This window comes from Dasypus novemcinctus, chromosome 1 (assembly GCF_030445035.2).
Source record: "Dasypus novemcinctus isolate mDasNov1 chromosome 1, mDasNov1.1.hap2, whole genome shotgun sequence".
NCBI classification, from domain to species: Eukaryota; Metazoa; Chordata; class Mammalia; order Cingulata; family Dasypodidae; genus Dasypus; species Dasypus novemcinctus.
The window spans coordinates 185,823,915-185,844,896 of NC_080673.1; positions in this window are offsets into that span (position 1 = coordinate 185,823,915).

Consider the following 20,982-nt stretch of genomic DNA (forward strand, 5'->3'; position numbering starts at 1 on the left):
CACTCCAGAAAAGAAGGGGAAGCTTAGAATAATTGATAGCCACAGGAGATATACAAAAGCTATGAGTAAAAGTTAAAAAAAAAAAATACATATATCCTAGGAAAAGTATGTTAGTAAAAATAAGGAAATCTGGATGCAGTAGTTTTAAGAAAAGGCCTTTGTAACAAAAGCAGTCATGTAACACAAGATTGTGCTTTTACTTTGGGCGTTTTAAATTTTCTTCTCAATCACTCCAAGAGCTTTCTTGTCTTCCTTCCTCAAGTCTCTCTTTATCTGTTTCCTATACCCAAGCTACATTGGAATAACCTTGATCTTGTGAGTTGATTTCTAAATGTGTTTTCAAAGTAGGTTCATCTTCACCACTTAGAGAGAGGTTTATCTGCTTTTTGCCAGACAAGCTGTTTGATCAAGTCATTTAATATCACATATTTAGGATACAGGCAATATGAGTTGAGATCAAGGGGAGCTTTGCACTTGAAATGAGGATGTAGTTGTTGACTGACCTCTAAGAAAATGCAATGTCCTATTTTCTTTAGGAGTTAGAGAGGAGGTTGTTTTTTGTATACCTATTTTTATGTTCCACTTCAAAGATGATTCCAGCAGATTCCATGCAGTCCACAAAACAAATGCTCACATTGCAATATAACATATGCAAACATTTCTGTGTGCATTTAAACCATGATAGTTACAAACAAATCCAAACCAAGTAATTATTTATTTTAAAAATCAGGTTAATTTTAAATGCTTCTTGCCACTGAAATGGTAACTACAGAAAAAATATTAGCCTTTTATATGTTTTAAAGTTATCTTACAGCTTGGATTTCTTTGTTCAATGGCTCTGGCAAACTTGACTAAACTTAGAGAAAGTACCATAACATAAAAATTTAATATGAATGGAAAAATCAACCCCATTCATGTTTTGGAATTTTGAAGAACCATACCTAATTACTACTAGAAAGAGAAACAGCCAAAGAGAAATGCTGGTAAATTTAATATGTGTACAGATCCTTAATCTCACTTCTGAATAAGATGATGACTAAAGACAATCTGTATCTAAATTATTTTTACTTATGTAACACCCAGATGAAACCATAATCCAAAGTATAGTGATAATGAAAGAGTCCCTTATAGAAGATATCCAACAGAAATACGGAAAGAAATAAAAGTGCAAAACTTATATTTCAAAGAAGGAAATTTGATTCCAGCCAGCTTTCTCTGCTTCCCAATAAGACCCCATCTAAATTCTTTCTTTCCTCTCTAATCTCTTTTGCCATGTATTCTGCAATGGAAACATCCAGTTTCTGGGTAGCAAATATCTTATGGCTTTCTATATGAGTAATCTTGCCTCTCTACATAAAGAGGCCAATCCTGACTTTGAGAATCTTGTTCCAGGTGGTTTAAAATAACTCTGAAAGCATCCAGGGTCACCTAACTGCTTAAAGAACCCAGCTTAGCAAATCATTTGCAGGAACAAACTTGGGGGTAAACTTAATATCTAAAATTTGGACCAAAGAATTAAAATCCCTATATCTGCAGAGGCTAAATTTTGAAAATTTCTATCAATATATAATAGAGTGAAATGTGTCATCAAAGTAGAGAACCATGATTCCTAAAATTTGGCCCCTTTCAATATATTGGTTCTTCTTTTTCCTAATAGATTCCCTACAGTATTCATGGAATGGAAAATAATTAAGCTCTTTTGAGACAGTGTACAGATTCAATAGTTATCATCTTTATTTCTCCTTTTAGTACTTGATTAAAGATTAATTTTTAATGTTACAGAAAAATCAACTATATATGGTTAACTTCCATCAGCACAATAATAACATAATGTTAGGCTAACATTTTCAAAGGTATTTTGCATCCCAAATTCTAGCAATAAGTGTGATCAGCTGAAGCCCAAACTTCCACAATGATGGAGGCACAGCATAAGAAGGGACACTGAGATCCTGAGATCTAAGCCTCTCATTTGATATATGAATAATCTGTTGAGTTGCATGATTGCAGAGATGAGAATAAGAACCAAGAGAGCAGATTTTTCAGTGCAAGGCTTTTCCTCATCCATCCTTTTGCCCCTTGTCCTTGTGAAATGACATGAACACAGAAATTGGGAAGGGCATAGTGATTTACAATGGCTCACTTGCAATGGAGGGGGACATCTCTGAGAGAACGAAAGAGATATACTTAATGTTCTGTCAAAGGACACAATGTCCAGCCATTAAATAGGAAAATTTACATAAAGGCAATGAGAACATTGCCTAGCAGACAGTAAGCACTCAATAAATGTAAGCCACTATTGTCAACATCATCAACATCCATGTCTTTTTTACTCTATAACAACCTAAGGAAAATGAGCATGGGCAGGCTGGAGTTTCACTGGCATTAAAGAAAGTGTGGCATTCTTTGTTAGTACTTTGGACCTACTTATTATCATTAGCCCTTCCTTCATTTCTTTGACCAGTAGAAATATATATTCACAAGTCAATATTACATTGTTATCTTCCTTAAAGAAAAATAATATTCAATGTGTGACATTGAATTAACTCTCCGTGGAGTAAGAAAAAAAATTTCCCAGCAGAAAATGACTGAACAATTTCATAGAAGTAAGTCCTCCACCTGCAGTAAGGATGATGGAAGAGTTAACCAGATGCCTCAATGAGAAGCCCGACTCAAATGCTCTTTTTGCATTCTGGCTGCTTTGTGTGAAGAAGAAACTTAATTATGACATTTCAATATTGAAATAAAATTGTTTGGATTTTATTCCTCACTCTTGAGAGGAAATTATGCTCCATTTTTAACTGTGCAAGACAACTGTCGATTCATCTGGGGAGTGATAAGCAGTGCTATTTTTATGAACTTCTAACTGTGTGCAGAGTCTGCGCAGGGCTTCTCTCCCTGTGGGCGTAACTTGGCACCCAAACTCCTGGGTGCAGAAGCTCTTGTGGACACCTCACATGCCACAATTCCAACACTGCCAGCCACCACTTGCATTGGCTAAACCTCTTTAGCAACAATAAATACAGTTAATTATAAAGCCATATTTTACTCATATCCAATTTTTACGCCTGGTTGTTAAGGACCAAAATAAAAGGCTTAGAGAATTATCTGTTCACTTAGGCCTAAAAATTTGTAATCCTAAATATTTTATGTACAATTTCACAACATTCTTTGAATTCATATAGTATATTAATTTATTTTTAATACATTAGCAAGGTTTAAAAATCATGTAGTGAATTAAATATTAAAGACCACATAGCCAATGTAGTTTCACTGCCCTTTAAATGCCTCTGGCAAGGATTTAATTTTGATTTAATAAAAGAGTTATTATATTATTTATTTGATTATAAATATGCTAATGTAAATGTTATGCTATAAATACATCAGCTAATTAAACACTAGCTGACTTATGGAGGTTTATTTAGGTGCAACTACAGTTTATTAAGATGTATGACTTGAAACTCGATAACCATTTTTTCAATAATCCATCGATATTTAACAGGTTAAAAGCACATTATACTCACGGTAGTGCATTTAGATGGATTCCTTCTATTGCATGTTAGTTTAAAAATAATTATTGGTAACATATTTACTAAAAGCTTCAACTGTTTAAGAGATATTCATCTTAATAAAAAAGGTTGTTATGCCCCAATAGATATTCATAATAATCAGCTGATATTTAATTAACATATAGTAACTCTCTCATTAAAGCTAAATTAAATCCTTATTTGAGATACTCAATTTAAAGTGCAACTGAAAACATTGCTACAGAAAATTACATGACTTACCCTGCATTGCTTTTACAAGCAAAGTGAGAGATGCTGCTAACCATCTGGGATGGAATTTCATATGGCATTAAGGATGTTTTGGGTACTGGTTAAGTCGACACACATCTATAATAAAATAAAACAAGTTTTAAAGTAAGCAAAATATCTTATTTAGCTCAAATTAAATTTTGTTAGTCACAATTAAATTTTAGAAATGAAATGTAATACTGAAGCAATTGATGTTCTTTAATAAGATACAACCAATTAAAGTGAAAGTGTGGGTGGGGTGGGGCTGCTGTCCCAGATAGTCTTCATTTCTCCCTCTCTCCGCCCTTCACTATCAGCATTCTGACCTAGGAGGCTGACCCTTATGGAACAAATCACCAGGATCCCTTGCCTTCTGGATTCCAACTGAGTTTAGCCAATAGAAAGCACCACCAGAAGATAGGCCAGGGTCTTAACCTCTCCAGCATTACTTGCTGACTTATGGTTTGCCAGTGGTTATTTTTCTCCAAATAAAGCCATAGATTCTGTCTGGCAGCCCATCTTAAAGCTTCAGCTCTCACGAGAAGCTTTCTTCACTCTGGCTCTGCAGATGTGGGGGAGGTCATGTTTTCCCATGGTTGCTAGTCCCAGCAAAATTTTTCCACCTTTGCTGGTTTCCTTAGTCCTGTCCACTTCTTTGGAAATATTCTGCTAATAAAATTACCTTCATTTACCCCTTTTGATTGTGCCTTCTATTTCGTGTTAGATCCTGACTGATATGCAGGTTAAAGAAATAATAAATACAACAACTAAAGCAGAAGCAACTAATATTTATAAAATTTTTTGATGCACATGGTTTCATTGGATTCTAGAAGGTTTCATTTTTAAGTCATTTGACAGATGAAGAAAACAAGGCTCATTTATTTGCAGAACAAAGTCATACTGTTAATAAGTGGAAAAGTAAAAAATCGAGTCCAGGTCCTTCACCTTCATATCCAACATATCTCCAATTATATCAAATAGCCAGAAGTATTAAATCTTCCTTAGTTTTAATCATTATTATTCTAAAGCAGTAGTTCACAAATGTTTTAAAGCCCTAGAATCCATTCTTCAAACAGTCAAAAGAGGTATCATAAATGAAACAGATCAAAGTAGAGTAGCTTTGGTTGAGTCAGTCTTTAATAATCCCATTCATTCTGTATGGAGATGACCCCACAGCATCCTGCTCTGGTGGCAGTTACATGTCACATGTCCCACTTAGAGCTCTCTAATCCCCAGGCACAGTGATTGGTTCACAGATAATCACATGACCCAAGTTAGCTCTTTAGGGTCCTCAGAAAAAGTGCTACTTTCTTCTGCGATGGCTAGCTGAGAAGATAATGAAAGCCTTAAATTTCCCTGTAGTTACCTTAGCTACCTTGCAGACACAATCAACCTAAGAATAAAGCTAAACAGAGGAAGTCTGAACTAGGAGAAGAGGATTAAAAAGTCCTGACGGTCCTCTTTGAAACCATGGATGCAAACAAATCCAAAGACAATACTATCCTTTGGAATTATCATGTATGGGACCCAATCAATTCCTTTTCTGCTTAAGTTAGTTTGAATTAGGTTTCTGTCACTTACAACCAAAAAACCTACCTCCACCAAATTTATATAAGTTGTTAGTTTCATATTGATCACTTTGGTATCAAAAAGGCATGATTCTCCCTGCCATGGTACATTAGCTGGATACTTAATCATTTATTTCTACATTATTCTTAATGCTGGAGAAGTTGATGCTTGTGAAAAAATGAAATAAAAAAAATTCCATTTTATATGTATAGATATAGATATATAATTTAGGAGATATTTTGCAGTAGAGTAGAAAGAGCATTGATATCCCCAACTTTATAACAGCATTTTTTGAGTGAGTCATTTTTTCCTTATTGATCGATGGATAAGCATTACAAAATTTGCCTTTTTTCACAACATTGTTGTGAAGCTCAAATGAGGTCTAAAACTTTTTATAATGTGTAAGATTTTATGCTGTATGCAATATAATGGATAGTCATCAGCAGTTTACTGCCAATTTTAATTATTTTTCAGTATTTTTACGTATGAAAATACCAAATTATATATTTGGCAGAGAATATTCAAAAAGTAGATAATATTCAAAAAGATGTGTCACTCTTTTTTTTCATTTGGAACCCTGTAGATAATGTTCTTAAAGCACTTTAAAAACATTAAATGATTAGACTTCTTAACAGCCCTCTGACACAGTGGTGCTATAAAAGGGAACCTTTTGTTGCTATAATATAGACCTGTATTTATTTTCTAGATTTTATAAATTCACTTAGGGAGACTGTGTGCATTAAAAATCAATACAAAATACTATTAAACTATTAGTATATCCAAAAGAGACCAATAGTAACATTAGGCTATGTCTGTTCTTAGGCCAAATGAGTGGGGAGGGTAGGCAAACATCCAGACACTTAAGATATAATGACCTAAAACATCAACTGTGGGAACAAAAAATGGATGGAAGGACTTGAGTTTTCCAAATTGACTCTCCCCCAATGAAATCTGTGTGCATTATTCTACCTCCATTGAAAAGTGAGTAAGCCAATTTGTATGTACAAAAAATCTCAGTTAATATGTAACAGGCAAGCACCACATTATCCTCAAGATATTTCATTTATATAGTTTCTTTCTATTGAATTTTTAAAAATGAATTATTAGTAACTTTATTTCTCTACAACTGAACTAAATTTTCATCCTATTACCCTACTCCCCCACAAAGTGAAAATAAAATCACAAAGTGGGGTTGCCCTCCACTCTCCCCATGAACACATATTTGTATTAAGCATGGCTGAACTCAACTATAAACTGCAGCATCCCATTCTCCCATTTTGATTCTTAGGGAAAACAAAACTATTATTGGTGTTTTCTGGAATTTTTTAATATTTTTTTTGTCTTTATTCATTTTTTAAAATATTACATTCAAAAAATATGAGATCCTCATATACTCCCCAACCCCATCACCCCACTCCTCCCCCCATAGCAACATTCTCCTCCATCATCATGAGACATTCATTGCATTTGGTGAATACATCTCTGAGCATCGTTGCACCTCATGGTCAAAGGTTCACATCATAGCCCACACTCCCACGCTCCATCCAGTGGGCCATGGGAGGACATACAATGTCTGGTAATTGCCCCTGCAGCACACCCAGGATAGCTCCAAGTCCCGAAAACACCTCCACATCTCATCTCTTCCTCCCATTCCCCACATCCAGCAGCCACCATGGCCAGTTTCTCCACACCGATGCCACATTTTCTTTGATTACTAATCACAGTAGTTCATGAATAGAATATCAGTAAGTCCACTCTAATCCATACTCTATTCCTCAATCCTGTTGGCCTTGGATTGGTTGTGTCTACTCCACATCTATATCAAGAGGCGGCTTAAATTCCACATGGATGCTGGATGCAATCCTCCTGCTTTCAGTTGTAGGCACTCTTGGCTCCATGGTGTGGTGGTTGACCTTCTACAACTCAATGTTAGCTGAGTGGGGTAAGTCCAATAAACCAGAGTGTAGGAGTTGAAGTCTGTTGAGGCTCAGGCCTGGCTATCATATGGTCAGTCCAGAGATTCAAATCGCCTGGGTATATATTAAACCCCAGCACCAACTACAGTTATCCAGCTTATAATATACTTTTTTTTAGATTTAAGAAAAATTGCATAGAAAATACAGAGAATTTCCACAGGCCACTACCTCTACTCACTGTTTCCCCTTTTATTAGCATCTTGCCTTAGTGTGGTGCAGTTGTTACAAGTGATAAATGAATATTGACACATTATCATTCATTAAAGTTCATAGTTTACAGTAAGGTACACACATTGGGTTTTGACAAATGCAAAATGTCATATGTATTAGGCAGGGTTCTCTGGGTAACAGAATCGACGGAAGATATCTATAAATTATTAGATTTTATAAAATTCTCTCATGCGACCATGGGGATGCACAAGTCTGAATTCTGCAAGGCAGGTTGCAAATCAATGACTCTGATGAAGGTCCTTGATGAGTTCCCAGAAGATGCTGCCTGTCTGAGGTAGAGATGGGAATTTTCTCACTGAATGCTGAAATCACTTCTTTTAAGACCTTAAACTGATTGGATGAGATGCCACTTATTGTGACAGCAATCTCCTTGGTTGATTGTAGATTTAATCAGCCATCTATGCAATCAACTCACTGATGATTGAAGTCCATGAAACGCCATTATATTACAATTAGCCCACTGCTTTCCTGACAAGATAACTGCACACCATTACCTGACTAAGTTGACACATTAACCTAACCATCATATCATGTATCCACAATTACAGTATCATACACAGTAGTTTTACTGCCTTAAAAATGTACCTCTTTGCCCCACCTCCTTTCATATGAAACCCCTGGCAATCACTGATCTTTTTACTGTCTTTGTTATGTTGCCTTTTCCAGACTGTCATATATTTGGAATCATGCAGTGTGTAGTCTTTTCAGACTGGCTTCTGTTTCTTAGTAATATGTATTTAAGTTTCTGTAGCAGTTTGATATTCTGTACGAATTCTGAAAATATATATTGGATTATGTTTGTAAACTGGTTTGTTCCCCTGGGCATATTATGTTGTAATGGATTCAGAGGTTTCACTCTTACTTGATTAAATTATGATTAAGGCTTTGTTTGGGCCACATCACTAGGATGTTGAGTCCCTGCCCATTGGTGGGTGGAGACTCACAAGGCAATTACAAGGAAACTACAAGGCAGAGGAATTAGTTGGAATTTTAATGCTGGAGCCCCAGGAAATAAATACACAGAGAAGCAGATGTGTGAGGAAAGAGAGAAAGCTTCATTAGACACAGCAGAGGCCCTGAGAAGAGAGATGAGCCACTTGCCTGATAGGTAACAGCTGGCATTGTATGGGGAGGAGAACAGCTGAGCCCAGAGAGAAATGAGCCCTGGGATGGAGATGAGATTTATCCCAGCCTACAGATGATATTGGAAAAGCTGGGACTATGGAGCCTTAAGAGGAAGAGGAAGTCTGAACTCTTGCAGATGTTGGCAGCCATCTTGCTCCAACATGTGGCAACAGACATTGGTGAGGAAGTAGATTTCAACTGAGCTGGATGGAGACTGCCTGAGATTCCAAGTGGCAAAATTATCAGTCACAGAGATTTGTAGCTTACAGGGGTTCATTAAGGTAGTGGGCTCCTCAAAAGTATTAGCATTTCTCTATATGATGGTCTTCTCAATCAGGAGAATCTCCTCTGGCACATATGGGATAGGGGAGTACAAGCACATAGCATATCAATTTTTCTTGTATATTCATATGTAGAATACACAGAAACTGCATTAAATTGGTCCAAAAGTCCATCCACAAAAGGTAATTTTCACTTTCCTTCTCCACTGTCATCCCAACCAAAATTCTATCAATTGATCCAGGTGCCCCCTATCTGCCACTGGACTGGATAGAATGGTGAAATGGGAATCTCTACCCAAAAAGCCCATAAAAATTACAACCCTCCTCTTCCCAGAGTTTCATAGCATACTCAATGGGTGAATATACCTATAATTCTCTTTTGGGGACATGAGTATCTCGGACCTACACCTAGTCATCTTTATTCTTAAAACAGCCATAGTCAAGGTAGAAAGGTGTGCAGGGTAAGGGTCATGGAGGGAGGGAGGTGTTCGCACCAGCAATCAAGGCTTAGTGTTTACTTTCATTTTCCAGTGGTGTGGCAGAAACTCATGGCTTAACCAACACAAACTTCCAATGTGTTTGGCCCTCACAACAGTTTATTTTCAGGTGCTGAAATTATATTTCTTAAATCGTCTATTTCAGCTTGGGACTCCTTGTCTCAGGAGCCACAGTCACATTGCTTTATGACTGAGATCCAGGGCTTTGCACTCTGTGGCTGACTTGGGCTTGATTCACACAGCATCAGTGTTTTTGTAAGGAAGTCACCTTAATCTAGGTCATTTGCTACCTTGTTAACAAGAAAACATCGTGTAAGTTCTTGCCCAGTTTGAAATAAGGGCGAGGGAATATTCCAGTGCAGTGTGGCTGGGTTAGTTTCTCATTGTCCGGTGTTTCACCTTTAGCAACATCAGAAACCCAAAGCTGGTGTAAGAACCTTAATATTAATTAATACTTCAGTTTGGTTCACAATGAGAATTTGTCTAATTCAGAGAATCTCTAGAGAGGGCCAAAGTCTCCCATAGCAGCTAGGGCCTATTACAAAAAAAAAAAATCTCTGAGACCCTCTACTATCATCTCTGATGGATCTTTGGTGGTATGATAGATGGTAGGAGAAGCTGAAGCTGTTACCATCCTTGGTTACTGTTTTAGTTTTCCAGGACTGCTATGATAAATACTACACATAGGGTTGGATTAAACAAGAGGAATTTATTGTTTCATAGCTTTAGAGTCTACAAGTCCAAAATCAAGGTATTTGGAGGGATTGCTTTCTCCTAGAACTGTAGTATTTCTGCATTCCTCTGTCACATGATGTTCTCTCTATCGTTGTCTGCTCATGCAGTTTCTGCTGACTTCTGGCTTCTACTTACTTCTACTTCTGTTCAGTTGTCTGTATGTCTGTCTAGATTTACTCTTTTTGAAAGGACATGAGTCATATGGATTAAAACCCATTCTGATTCAGTCTTGCCTCATTGCAGATCCTATTCACAAATGAATCCACATCTTAACTAATAACATCTTCAAAGGTTCCATTGACATATGGATTTACTACCACTGGACTGGGGGTTATGACTAGAACATGTCTTTAGGGAGCAACTAGATTTAATCCCCAACACTTATCAACAGTTACATACCTCTCTCCCTCATCTCCTAATGCAACTAGTGTCCTAATGATGAAGAATTTCCTTCCTTTCATCTTCTGTGTAAGTTCATGTCTCTGTGACTTTTGACTGAAAGAATGTGGAGTTTTTTATTCAACCAGGACAATTCATAGGATGGAATAGACCTGAGGCTGACTGCCATATTGTTGAGGAAATCCCACCCAAGATTTCATATTTGTAGTCTAGATTGCTTGAATGAAAAATTCTTATTTTTATTTTCTTTGTTCACCATATAAAGGAGTCTACAGTGGTGATTAGGTTTTTATGCTCTGGGTTCAAATCCTAGCCTAACCTCTCTCTGACCTTGTACCTAACTTCTCTACATTTCATTTCCTCATTTGTGGAGGAAATAATAGAACTTGGTTCAATGCTGAAGTACTTAGTTATGTAGAGCTTCCAAAGCAAACACCAAATATTAGCAACTCTTATGTACTGCTTGGAGTGATGACTCTGACTGAGCCTGCACCTAGCCCTACCCAACTTCTGCATTTCTTTTGGCCACACATACCCCAGTCTAGATTCTGCCTTCTTGTTCAGTGCTTTCATACCACCATGTACCTTTCCTTCCATACATTTTACTATAGCTTATAATTATGTGTTTATGAGTTTTTGCTTAGTTTAGAAATTATATCCTCCATTAGATTCTAAGCTCCATAAGATAGAAACTATATATATATATATATTAATTTTCTTTCTTTCTTTCTTTCTTTAATATTACATTCAAGAAATATGAGGTCCCCATATACCCCCCACACCCCTCACCCCACTCCTCCCCCCATAATGACAATCTCCTCCATCATCATGAGACAGTCATTGCATTTGGTGAATACATCTCTGAGCATCGTTGCACCTCATGGTCAATGGTCTACATCATAGCCCACACTCTCCCACGCTCCATCCAGTGGGCCATGGAGGACATACAATGTCCGGTAACTGTCCCTGCAGCACTACCCAGGACAACTCCAAGTCCTGAAAACACCCGCACATCTCATCTCTTCCTCCCATTCCCTACCCCGAGCAGCCGCCATGGCCGCTTTCTCCACACCAATGCCACATTTTCTTCAATTACTAATCACAATAGTTCATGAATAGAATATCAGTAAGTCCACTCTAATCCATACTCTATTCCTCAATCCTGTGGACCTTGGAATGGTTATGTCCACTCCACATCTACATCAAGAGGGGCCTTAGATTCCACATGGATGCTGGATGTAACCCTCCTGCTTTCAGTTGTAGGCACTCTTGGCTTCCTGGTGTGGTGGTTGACCTTCAACTATATGTTAGCTGAGTGGGGTAAGTCCAATAAACCAGAGTGTAGGAGCTGAAGTCTGTTGAGAGAAACTATATTTTGTTCAGTGTTTCATACATAGCACACAGTAGTGTCTGGTAAATAGTAAACACTCAATAAATTTGCCGGAGACTTCCGGCAAGATGGTGGCTGAGTGAGCTTGCCTTGCCGTCTCTCCTGGGAAGAGGCAGCTGGGCACCGCTGGAGGTTCTCTGGGACCAGGCTTTTTCAGGATTTTTTCAGGGCAGGAAGTGTCTGGACATCGATTTGGTGGGAAGGTAACGGAAAGGACTGGTCTATAAGATATAATTTGGGACTTTTCAGGAGGGGGAGGCAAGATGGCGGCTGAGTGAACTTCCCGGTTACTAGCTCCTGGGGGGAATCAGTTGGGAGGCGTCGGAGACTCTTTGGGACCGGCTGTTTCGGGATTTTTCCTGGTCCGGAGGTGTCTGGACATCGATTTGGAGGGAAGGTAACAGAGAGGATCCGCCTGTGAAATATACATGGAGATCCCAGCTACGTGTGGAGGACTCCCTCCTTGGGTAGGCGGAGCCGAGGCAGCTAGCACCGCGGCGGGTGGCGGGCGGGAGAGCCGAGCCGCGCTGTGCCGCGGCGGGCGGCGGGCGAAGGAGCCGAGCTCAGCCGATCCTAGCCGCGCCGCGGCGGGCGGGGGGCGAGAGAGCCGATCCGTGCTGCGCCGCAGAGGCGGGCAGTGGGCGGGGAAGCCGAGTCCGGCCGAGCCCGGCTGAGCCGCAGTGGGCGGGGGGGCCGAGCCCAGCTGAGGTCGGCCGAGCCCGGCCGAGCCCGGCCGAGCCCAGCCGCGCCACACCGCGCCGCGCCGGGCAGCGGGTGGGAAAGCCGAGCCCAGCCGAGCCCAGCCGAGCCGCGGCGGGAGGGGAAGTCGAGCCCAGGCGAGCCGCGGCGGGTGGCGGGCGGGGGACCCGAGCCCAGCTGAGCCCAGCCGAGCCTGGCGGCGGGGTTTCTGTTCTTTGGTTTATTTATTTATTTATTTATTTTTGGTTGTTGTTCTTGTTGTTCTTTTTTTTTTTTTTCAATCCTCTCTTACTTGTTCCCAATATTCTTCTTATACTATTTTACCTTAACAATACAATAGGTCCTACAGGAAATACCTCACATTTGCTGGGTTTCCTCAACCTCCACTGCCTCATTTCTCTGTGAATAGATTTAGCCTATCTACACTATCCCCTTTCCCCTACAACTTGATATCCTCCACCATCTGCTATCTCTCCTATATTCCATCTCCCTTTCTTTGTCTAACTCTTAATTTCTAATACCTTTGTTTAGTTTTCCATCTGGTATTCGTCCCTGAAATTATTACCTTTCTTTTCTCTTTCCCTCTCTCACGAAAACAATAGCCTCTTAGTACGTACCACATTCCTCCCATATTCAGTCGTCTACCTCATTATAGGTACTTTCCTACTACTATAACTCTACACAATTTACATGATCTAACCTCCATCCTCCCAGAACTCATATTGTTGCTTTGTAAACATATATCACCAATACTACTTCACACTTTTTCCTTCCTTACACAATTGACTTTCCCCAGCACTAATACTTTCCTTTAAAGTGAGCTTAACTAGCAATAAGAAATTGGAATAAGAAGAACAAAGTGACAAAGAGAAGATATAACACTTACGCAAAAACAACAGCTAATTAATCTCCAAGACTAGAAAAAGAAGCTAAGGAACTGATTAAACCCGTCAAGAAAAAATGTTGACAAGACAGCAACAAAAATCTACAAACCAAACCAGTAATCAGGAAAACATGGCTGAATCCAATCAACAAACTGAAAATCAGGAAGGGGGGCAGGACTTCGCACAAGCAATGAAAGATCTCAGAACATTTATCACCGACAAATTTGATGAAGTAATGAAAGAGGTTAACAGCGTGAAGACAACACTTGGAGGGGAAATTGCAGACATGCGAAAAAAAATAACAGATATGATGGAAATGAACACCACAATTCAAGAAATCAAAAATACACTTGCAGCAAATATCAGCAGACTAGAAGAGGCAGAGCAGAGAATTAGTGATGTGGAAGACAGTGCATTGGAAATCAAACACATAGTAGAAGTGGTCAATAAAAAGGTAGAAAAAATCCAGATAGGACTTAGGGACCTGAATGATAACGCAAAACGCTCAAACATACGTATTATAGGCATTCCAGAAGGAGAAGAGAAGGGAAAGGGGTCAGAAGGAGTGTTGCAGGAAATAATGAATGAAAACTTCCCAAATCTACTGAAAGAGACAGATGTACATATTCAAGAAGCACAGCGCACTCCACTGGTCATAAACCCCAACAGGCCCACCCCAAGACATATACTTGTCAAATTATCCAATGCTCAAGACAAAGAAAAAATTCTAAAAGCAGCAAGAGAAAAGAAAACCATCACATACAAGGGAAACTCCATAAGATTAAATGCTGATTTCTCATCTGAAACGATGGAGGCAAGAAGGCAGTGGTATGATATAGTCAAGGTACTAAAGGAAAAAAATCTCCAACCAAGAATACTCTATCCAGCTAAACTAGCATTCAAAAATGATGGAGAGTTCAAAATATTCACAGATAAACAGAAACTGAAAGAGTATATCAACAAGAAACCTCCCCTTCAAGAAATTCTTAAGGGAATTCTACAGGAAGAAAGGAAAAAACAGGACAGTCAGAGATGGAGGACAGTGTAAAAGCAAAAAGAAAGACAAAAATAGAAGGGGAAAATAAAATAATACAAACAAAATATAACAAACACAAATCCAACCAAAATATGGCTACCATAAATAACTCTCTAAACGTAATAACACTGAATGTCAACGGATTAAACTCACCTATCAAAAGATTCAGACTGGGACACTGGATAAGGAAATATGACCCATCTATATGCTGCCTACAAGAGACACATCTTAGACCCAGAGACTCATGGAGGTTGAAAGTGAATGGCTGGAAAACAATCATACAAGCAAACAACAACCAAAAAAAGGCAGGAGTAGCTATATTAATATCAGACAAAATAGACTTTAAATGCGAAACAATTGTGAGAGACAAAGAAGGATACTATATTTTAGTGAAAGGGACAATTTGTCAAGAAGATCAAACAATCATAAATATTTATGCTCCTAACAAGGGCGCCTCTAAATATGTGAGGCAAATGCTGGAAAAACTAAGTGAAAGAATAGATGCATCTACAATTATAGTGGGGGATTTTAATACACCACTATCAACTCTGGACAGAACATCTCAAAAGAGAATCACTAAAGAAACAAAACATTTGAACAGTATATTAGAAGAGCTGGATCTAATAGACATATATGGATCATTACACCCAAACACAGCAGGATATACATTTTTCTCAAGCGCACATGGAACATTCTCCAAGATTGACCATATGCTAGGCCACAAAGAAAGGCTTAATGAATTCAGAAAGATCAAAATCATACAAAACAATATCTCTGACCACAGTGCAGTCAAGCTAGAAATTTGCAAGGGACAGAGACCCAGACTTCACACGACAATTTGGAAATTAAACAGCACACTCTTAGAAAAACAGTGGGTCAAAGAGGAAATCTCAAAAGAAATCAATGACTACCTTGAAACAAATGATAATGATAACACAACATACCAAAATTTATGGGACGCAGCAAAAGCGGTACTGAGAGGGAAATTTATAGCCATAAATTCATATATCAAAAAAGAAGAAAGAGCAGAAATTGAAGAATTAACTGCACATTTGAAGGAATTAGAAAAACAACAACAAAGTAACCCAACAGGAAGAAGAAGGAAGGAAATAACAAAGATAAGAGCAGAACTAAATGAAATAGAAAATAAGAAAGCACTTGAAAAAATAAACAAGACCAAGAGCTGGTTTTTTGAGAAGATCAACAAAATTGACAAACCTTTAGTGAGACTAACAAAGAAAAAAAGAGAAAAGATGCAAATACACAAAATAAGAAATGAGAAAGGTGATATCACCACTGACCCCACAGAAATAAAGACTATCATAAGAGGATACTTTGAAAAACTATATTCCAACAAAAATGACAATTTAGAGGAAATGGACAAATTCCTAGAAATACATAAGCAGCCCATACTGACGAAAGAAGAAATTGATGATCTTAACAAACCAATCACAAGCAAAGAGATAGAATCAGTCATTAAAAATCTCCCAACTAAGAAGAGCCCAGGGCCAGACGGCTTCACAGGTGAATTCTACAAAACATTCCGGAAAGAACTAACACCAATCCTGTTGAAACTATTCCAAAAAATCGAAACAGAAGGAACACTGCCTAATTCCTTCTATGATGCCAACATTACCCTAGTACCAAAGCCAAACAAAGACACCACAAGAAAGGAAAATTACAGACCAATTTCTCTAATGAACCTAGACGCAAAAATACTTAACAAAATACTTGCTAATCGTATTCAACAACACATTAAACGAATTATACACCATGACCAAGTGGGATTTATCCCAGGTATGCAAGGATGGTTCAACATAAGAAAATCAATCAATGTAATACACCATATAAACAGATTGAGAGAAAAAAACCACATGATTATATCTATAGATGCAGAAAAGGCATTTGACAAAATACAGCACCCCTTCCTGATAAAAACACTCCAAAAGATCGGAATACAAGGAAACTTTTTGAACATGATAAAGAGTATATATGAAAAACCTAAAGCCAACATTGTTTACAATGGCGAAGTCCTGAAATCCTTCCCTCTAAAATCAGGAACAAGACAAGGATGCCCATTGTCTCCGCTCCTATTTAACATTGTCTTGGAAGTACTGGCTCGAGCACTGAGACAAGAACCAGATATAAAAGGCATTCAAATTGGAAGGGAAGAAGTCAAAATTTCATTATTTGCAGATGACATGATCCTATATATAGAAAACCCTGAGAGATCTTCAACAAAGCTCCTAGAACTCATAAATGAGTTTAGCAAAGTCTCAGGTTATAAGATCAATGCGCAAAAATCAGTAGCATTTCTATACACCAATAATGAGCAAGATCAGGAGGAAATCAAGAAACAAATACCATTCACAATAGTAAATAAAAAAATCAAATACTTAGGAATAAATTTAACTAAAGAGGTAAAAAACTTATACATCGAGAACTATACAAGATTGTTCAAGGAAATCAAAGAAGACCTAAATAAATGGAAGAATATTCCCTGTTCATGGATAGGAAGACTGAATATTATTAAGATGTCTATCCTACCAAAACTGATCTACACATTCAATGCAAACCCAATAAAAATCAACACAGCCTTCTTTAAGGAACTAGAAAAACTAACTATGAAATTTATTTGGAATAAAAAGAGGCCCCGAATAGCCAAAGACATATTGAAAAAGAAAAACGAAATAGGAGGAATCACACTTCCTGACTTCAAAACATACTACAAAGCTACAGTAGTGAAAACAGCATGGTACTGGCATAAGGAGAGACACACAGACCAATGGAATCGAATTGAAAGTTCAGATATAGAACCTCATGTATATAGCCATATAATATTCGATAAAGCCACCAAACCCTCTCAACTGGGAGAGAATGGCCTATTCAACAAATGGTGCCTGGAGAACTGGATAGCCATATGTAGAAGAATGAAAGAGGATTACCATCTCACACCTTATACAAAGATCAACTCAAGATGGATCAAAGACCTAAATATAAGAGCCAAGACCATAAAGACCTTAGAAAGCAGTGTAGGGAAACATCTACAGGACCTTGTAATAGGAAATGGCTTCATGAATTTCACACCAAAAGCACGAGCAGCAAAAGAACAAATAGATAAATGGGACTACCTCAAAATTAAAGCCTTCTGCACCTCAAAGGAGTTTGTCAAGAAAGTAAAAAGGGAACCCACACAATGGGAGAAAATATTTGGCAACCATATATCTGATAAGAGACTTATAACTTGCATATATAAAGAACTCATAGATCTCGAAAACAAAAAGATAAACAACCCATTTAAAAAATGGGAAAAAGATTTAAACAGACACTTCTCCAAAGAAGAAATACAAATGGCTAAAAAGCAAATGAAAAAATGCTCCAAATCCCTAGCTATCAGGGAAATGCAAATCAAAACTACAATGAGATACCATCTTACTCCCATAAGATTGGCAGCCATGAAAAAAACAGTAGAATACAAATGCTGGAGAGGATGTGAAGAAAGGGGAACACTCATCCATTGCTGGTGGGAATGCAGAAGGATCCAACCATTCTGGAGGACAGTTTGGCAGTTTCTCAAAAAATTATCCATAGATTTGCCATATGACCCAGCAATACCACTGCTGGGTATATACCCATCAGATCTGAAAACAAGGACACAAACTGATATATGTACACCAATGTTCATAGCAGCATTGTTCACCATCGCCAAAAGTTGGAATCAATCCAAAAGTCCATCAACAGATGAGTGGATCAATAAAATGTGGTATATACACACAATGGAATACTACTCAGCTGTAAGAACCAATACACTACAATCGCACGTGATAACATGGATGAACCTTGAGAATCTTATGTTAAGTGAAGCAACCCAGGCATTGAAGGACAAATACTATATGACCTCAATGATATGAAATAAGTTAACTGCCTCAGAGAGCTAGAGTCTGGAAAAGTGGCTTACAGGAAATCGGGGGGTGGAGGAAGGATGTGAGTTAACGTCTGTAGGAGTGGAATCTGTGATGAGCTGGGGGTAAGTATGAGCACAAAGAAGAGACAAAATGGGGGCAAGGGGTTACCTTCGGGTGGGGTTTTCTGGGTTTGAGGGGGGCTGGGGATGGGAAGAGGGGGTAATATGGTCCAAGAAATAGGTGGGAGAAACTGATGATGCAACTGGAAAATGACCTTATACGGAAGGTTCAATGCGGATCAGCAGAATATCCATGTCTACATAAAATACCATGACTTTAAAATGCTGTTTGACCTAAAGTAAGGGGGAAATGGAAAGGAGAAATGAGTTTATATGGCTACGAGTTTCTAAAAAAGAGTCTGGAGGCTGGCAGAAGGTTTGCCCTCATGCACAACTGAGCAGAGTCAGAGAGACAGATAAAGCAGATACAACCCCCAGATATTGGTTCCTTTGAGGGCTAAAGAGATCCATGGGAGTTATGGTCATGGCCGATGGGGTTAACTACCAGGGCAGATGGCCCCTCTTTGGAAATGGTGTTTATGTGTGATGAATCTGGACTCAGATGGGATCTCCCTTCATAAGACTTTCATGCCAATGTGCTGGAGGTGCAGTTAATGTTGGGGTTTAAGATATATTTAGGGGATTTGAATCTCTGGACTGACAATGTGATAGCCAGATCCTGAGCCTCAACAGACTCCAGCACCTACAATCTGATTTATTGGACTTACCACACTCAGCTAAGATGGAGTTGAAGAAGGACAACCACAACACCATGGAGCCTAGAGTGATTACAACTGAAAATGGGAGGATTGCATCCAGCATCCAGGTGGAATCTGACCCTCCTCTTGACATAGAGGTGCAATGGACACAACAAATCCAATGTCCACATAGAAGAGATGGCATTGGAATGGGAAAAGTGGACATAGTGGACGAAGGGTATGGGGAAAGGCAGGAAGAGATGAGAGGTGGAGGCGTCTTTGGGACATGGAGCTGCCCTGGATGGTACTTCAGAGGCAATCACCGGACATTGTAAATCCTCACAGGGCCCACTGGATGGAATGGAGGAGAGTATGGGCTATGATGTGAACCAATGTATATGAGGTGCAGAGGTGCCCAAAGATGTACTTACCAAATCCAATGGATGTGTCATGATGATGGGAACGAGCGTTGCTGGGGGGTGGAGAGGGGGGGTGGGGGGATGGGGTTGAATGGGACCTCACATATATATATTTTAATGTAATATTATTACAAAGTCAATAAAAAATAAAAAAATTAAAAAAAAAAAAAAAAAGAAATAGGTGGGAGGGAGGGGCAACATACAAACATGGGAGAGTGCCAGAAGTTCGTTGAGAACTAAATGTTGAGTAAAATGTATCAAAGTATAAGTAGGAGGGTCACCTGATTAGGACGCTCAGGGGGTATGGTCTGATGCGGGACGGACTCCGGAGGGAATAGCTGAAGGCTCATTTTGCCAAGGTGGGTTCTACCATTGGGTGGGGTGGACCTATATCCTGGGGAAGACTAATGCCGTCGAATAGAGAGAACTGTATCTCTCGTGAGAAAGGACGGCTCCCAGGGCATTAGATTGGCAGGCGTTGTGGGCCCTAAGGGGAGGGGAAAATGGATGTGCAATGGATAGAACAAAGGTAAATAAGGGGGCAAAAGAGGAGTTATGTGAGAGTACACGAGGATGAATATAAAACAGCTAATATTACACCAAAAACATATAGGGGACGACAGACTAATAATGAAAACCATAAGACAAAACATAGGATAACTAAAAAATTTAGAAAACTGTACAACCTAAAGTATGGACCACATAGTAAGCACAAATGTTACCTTGTTTGAAAACTATAGTTTTGGAATCTGTACATCAGTTTCAGGAAATATGATATGAATAAGTTAAAAGATTATTGCTGTGGAAGGGAAAAGGTTTTATGGTGGATCTGGGGAAATACTGTATATTGTATAGATGAATTTTGGTGATCTAAGACTCTTCTGAAGCTGACATTATGTTGGGATTCACTTTACGGGAAGTTTTGGATCACAGAGTGGTTCAATAATGGCAGCGGAGGAATACTGATATGGGATGTTATTGACAGGATATATATGGTTGACAGGGAGTTATACAGGGCATATGCCCAGGGTATATGGTAATGTCTATATATACTCATAGTGGAAACAATTAAAAACAACAGCTGGGGGGGTACTGGGCTCCTGGCTGGGGGGTCACTGTTGTGGGCCCTGGGAGAGCAGTGGCAATCCTCCAGGTGCAACGGCAAGAACCAGGAAGGAAGGAGGGCCCAACAGTGGGCTCTTGATACTAATGGCTACACTTTTGAGCCTATGCACCTGCAATAAGAACAAGGCCTAGAGTAGCATTGTGCCTGGGGGTTTCCTCCTGA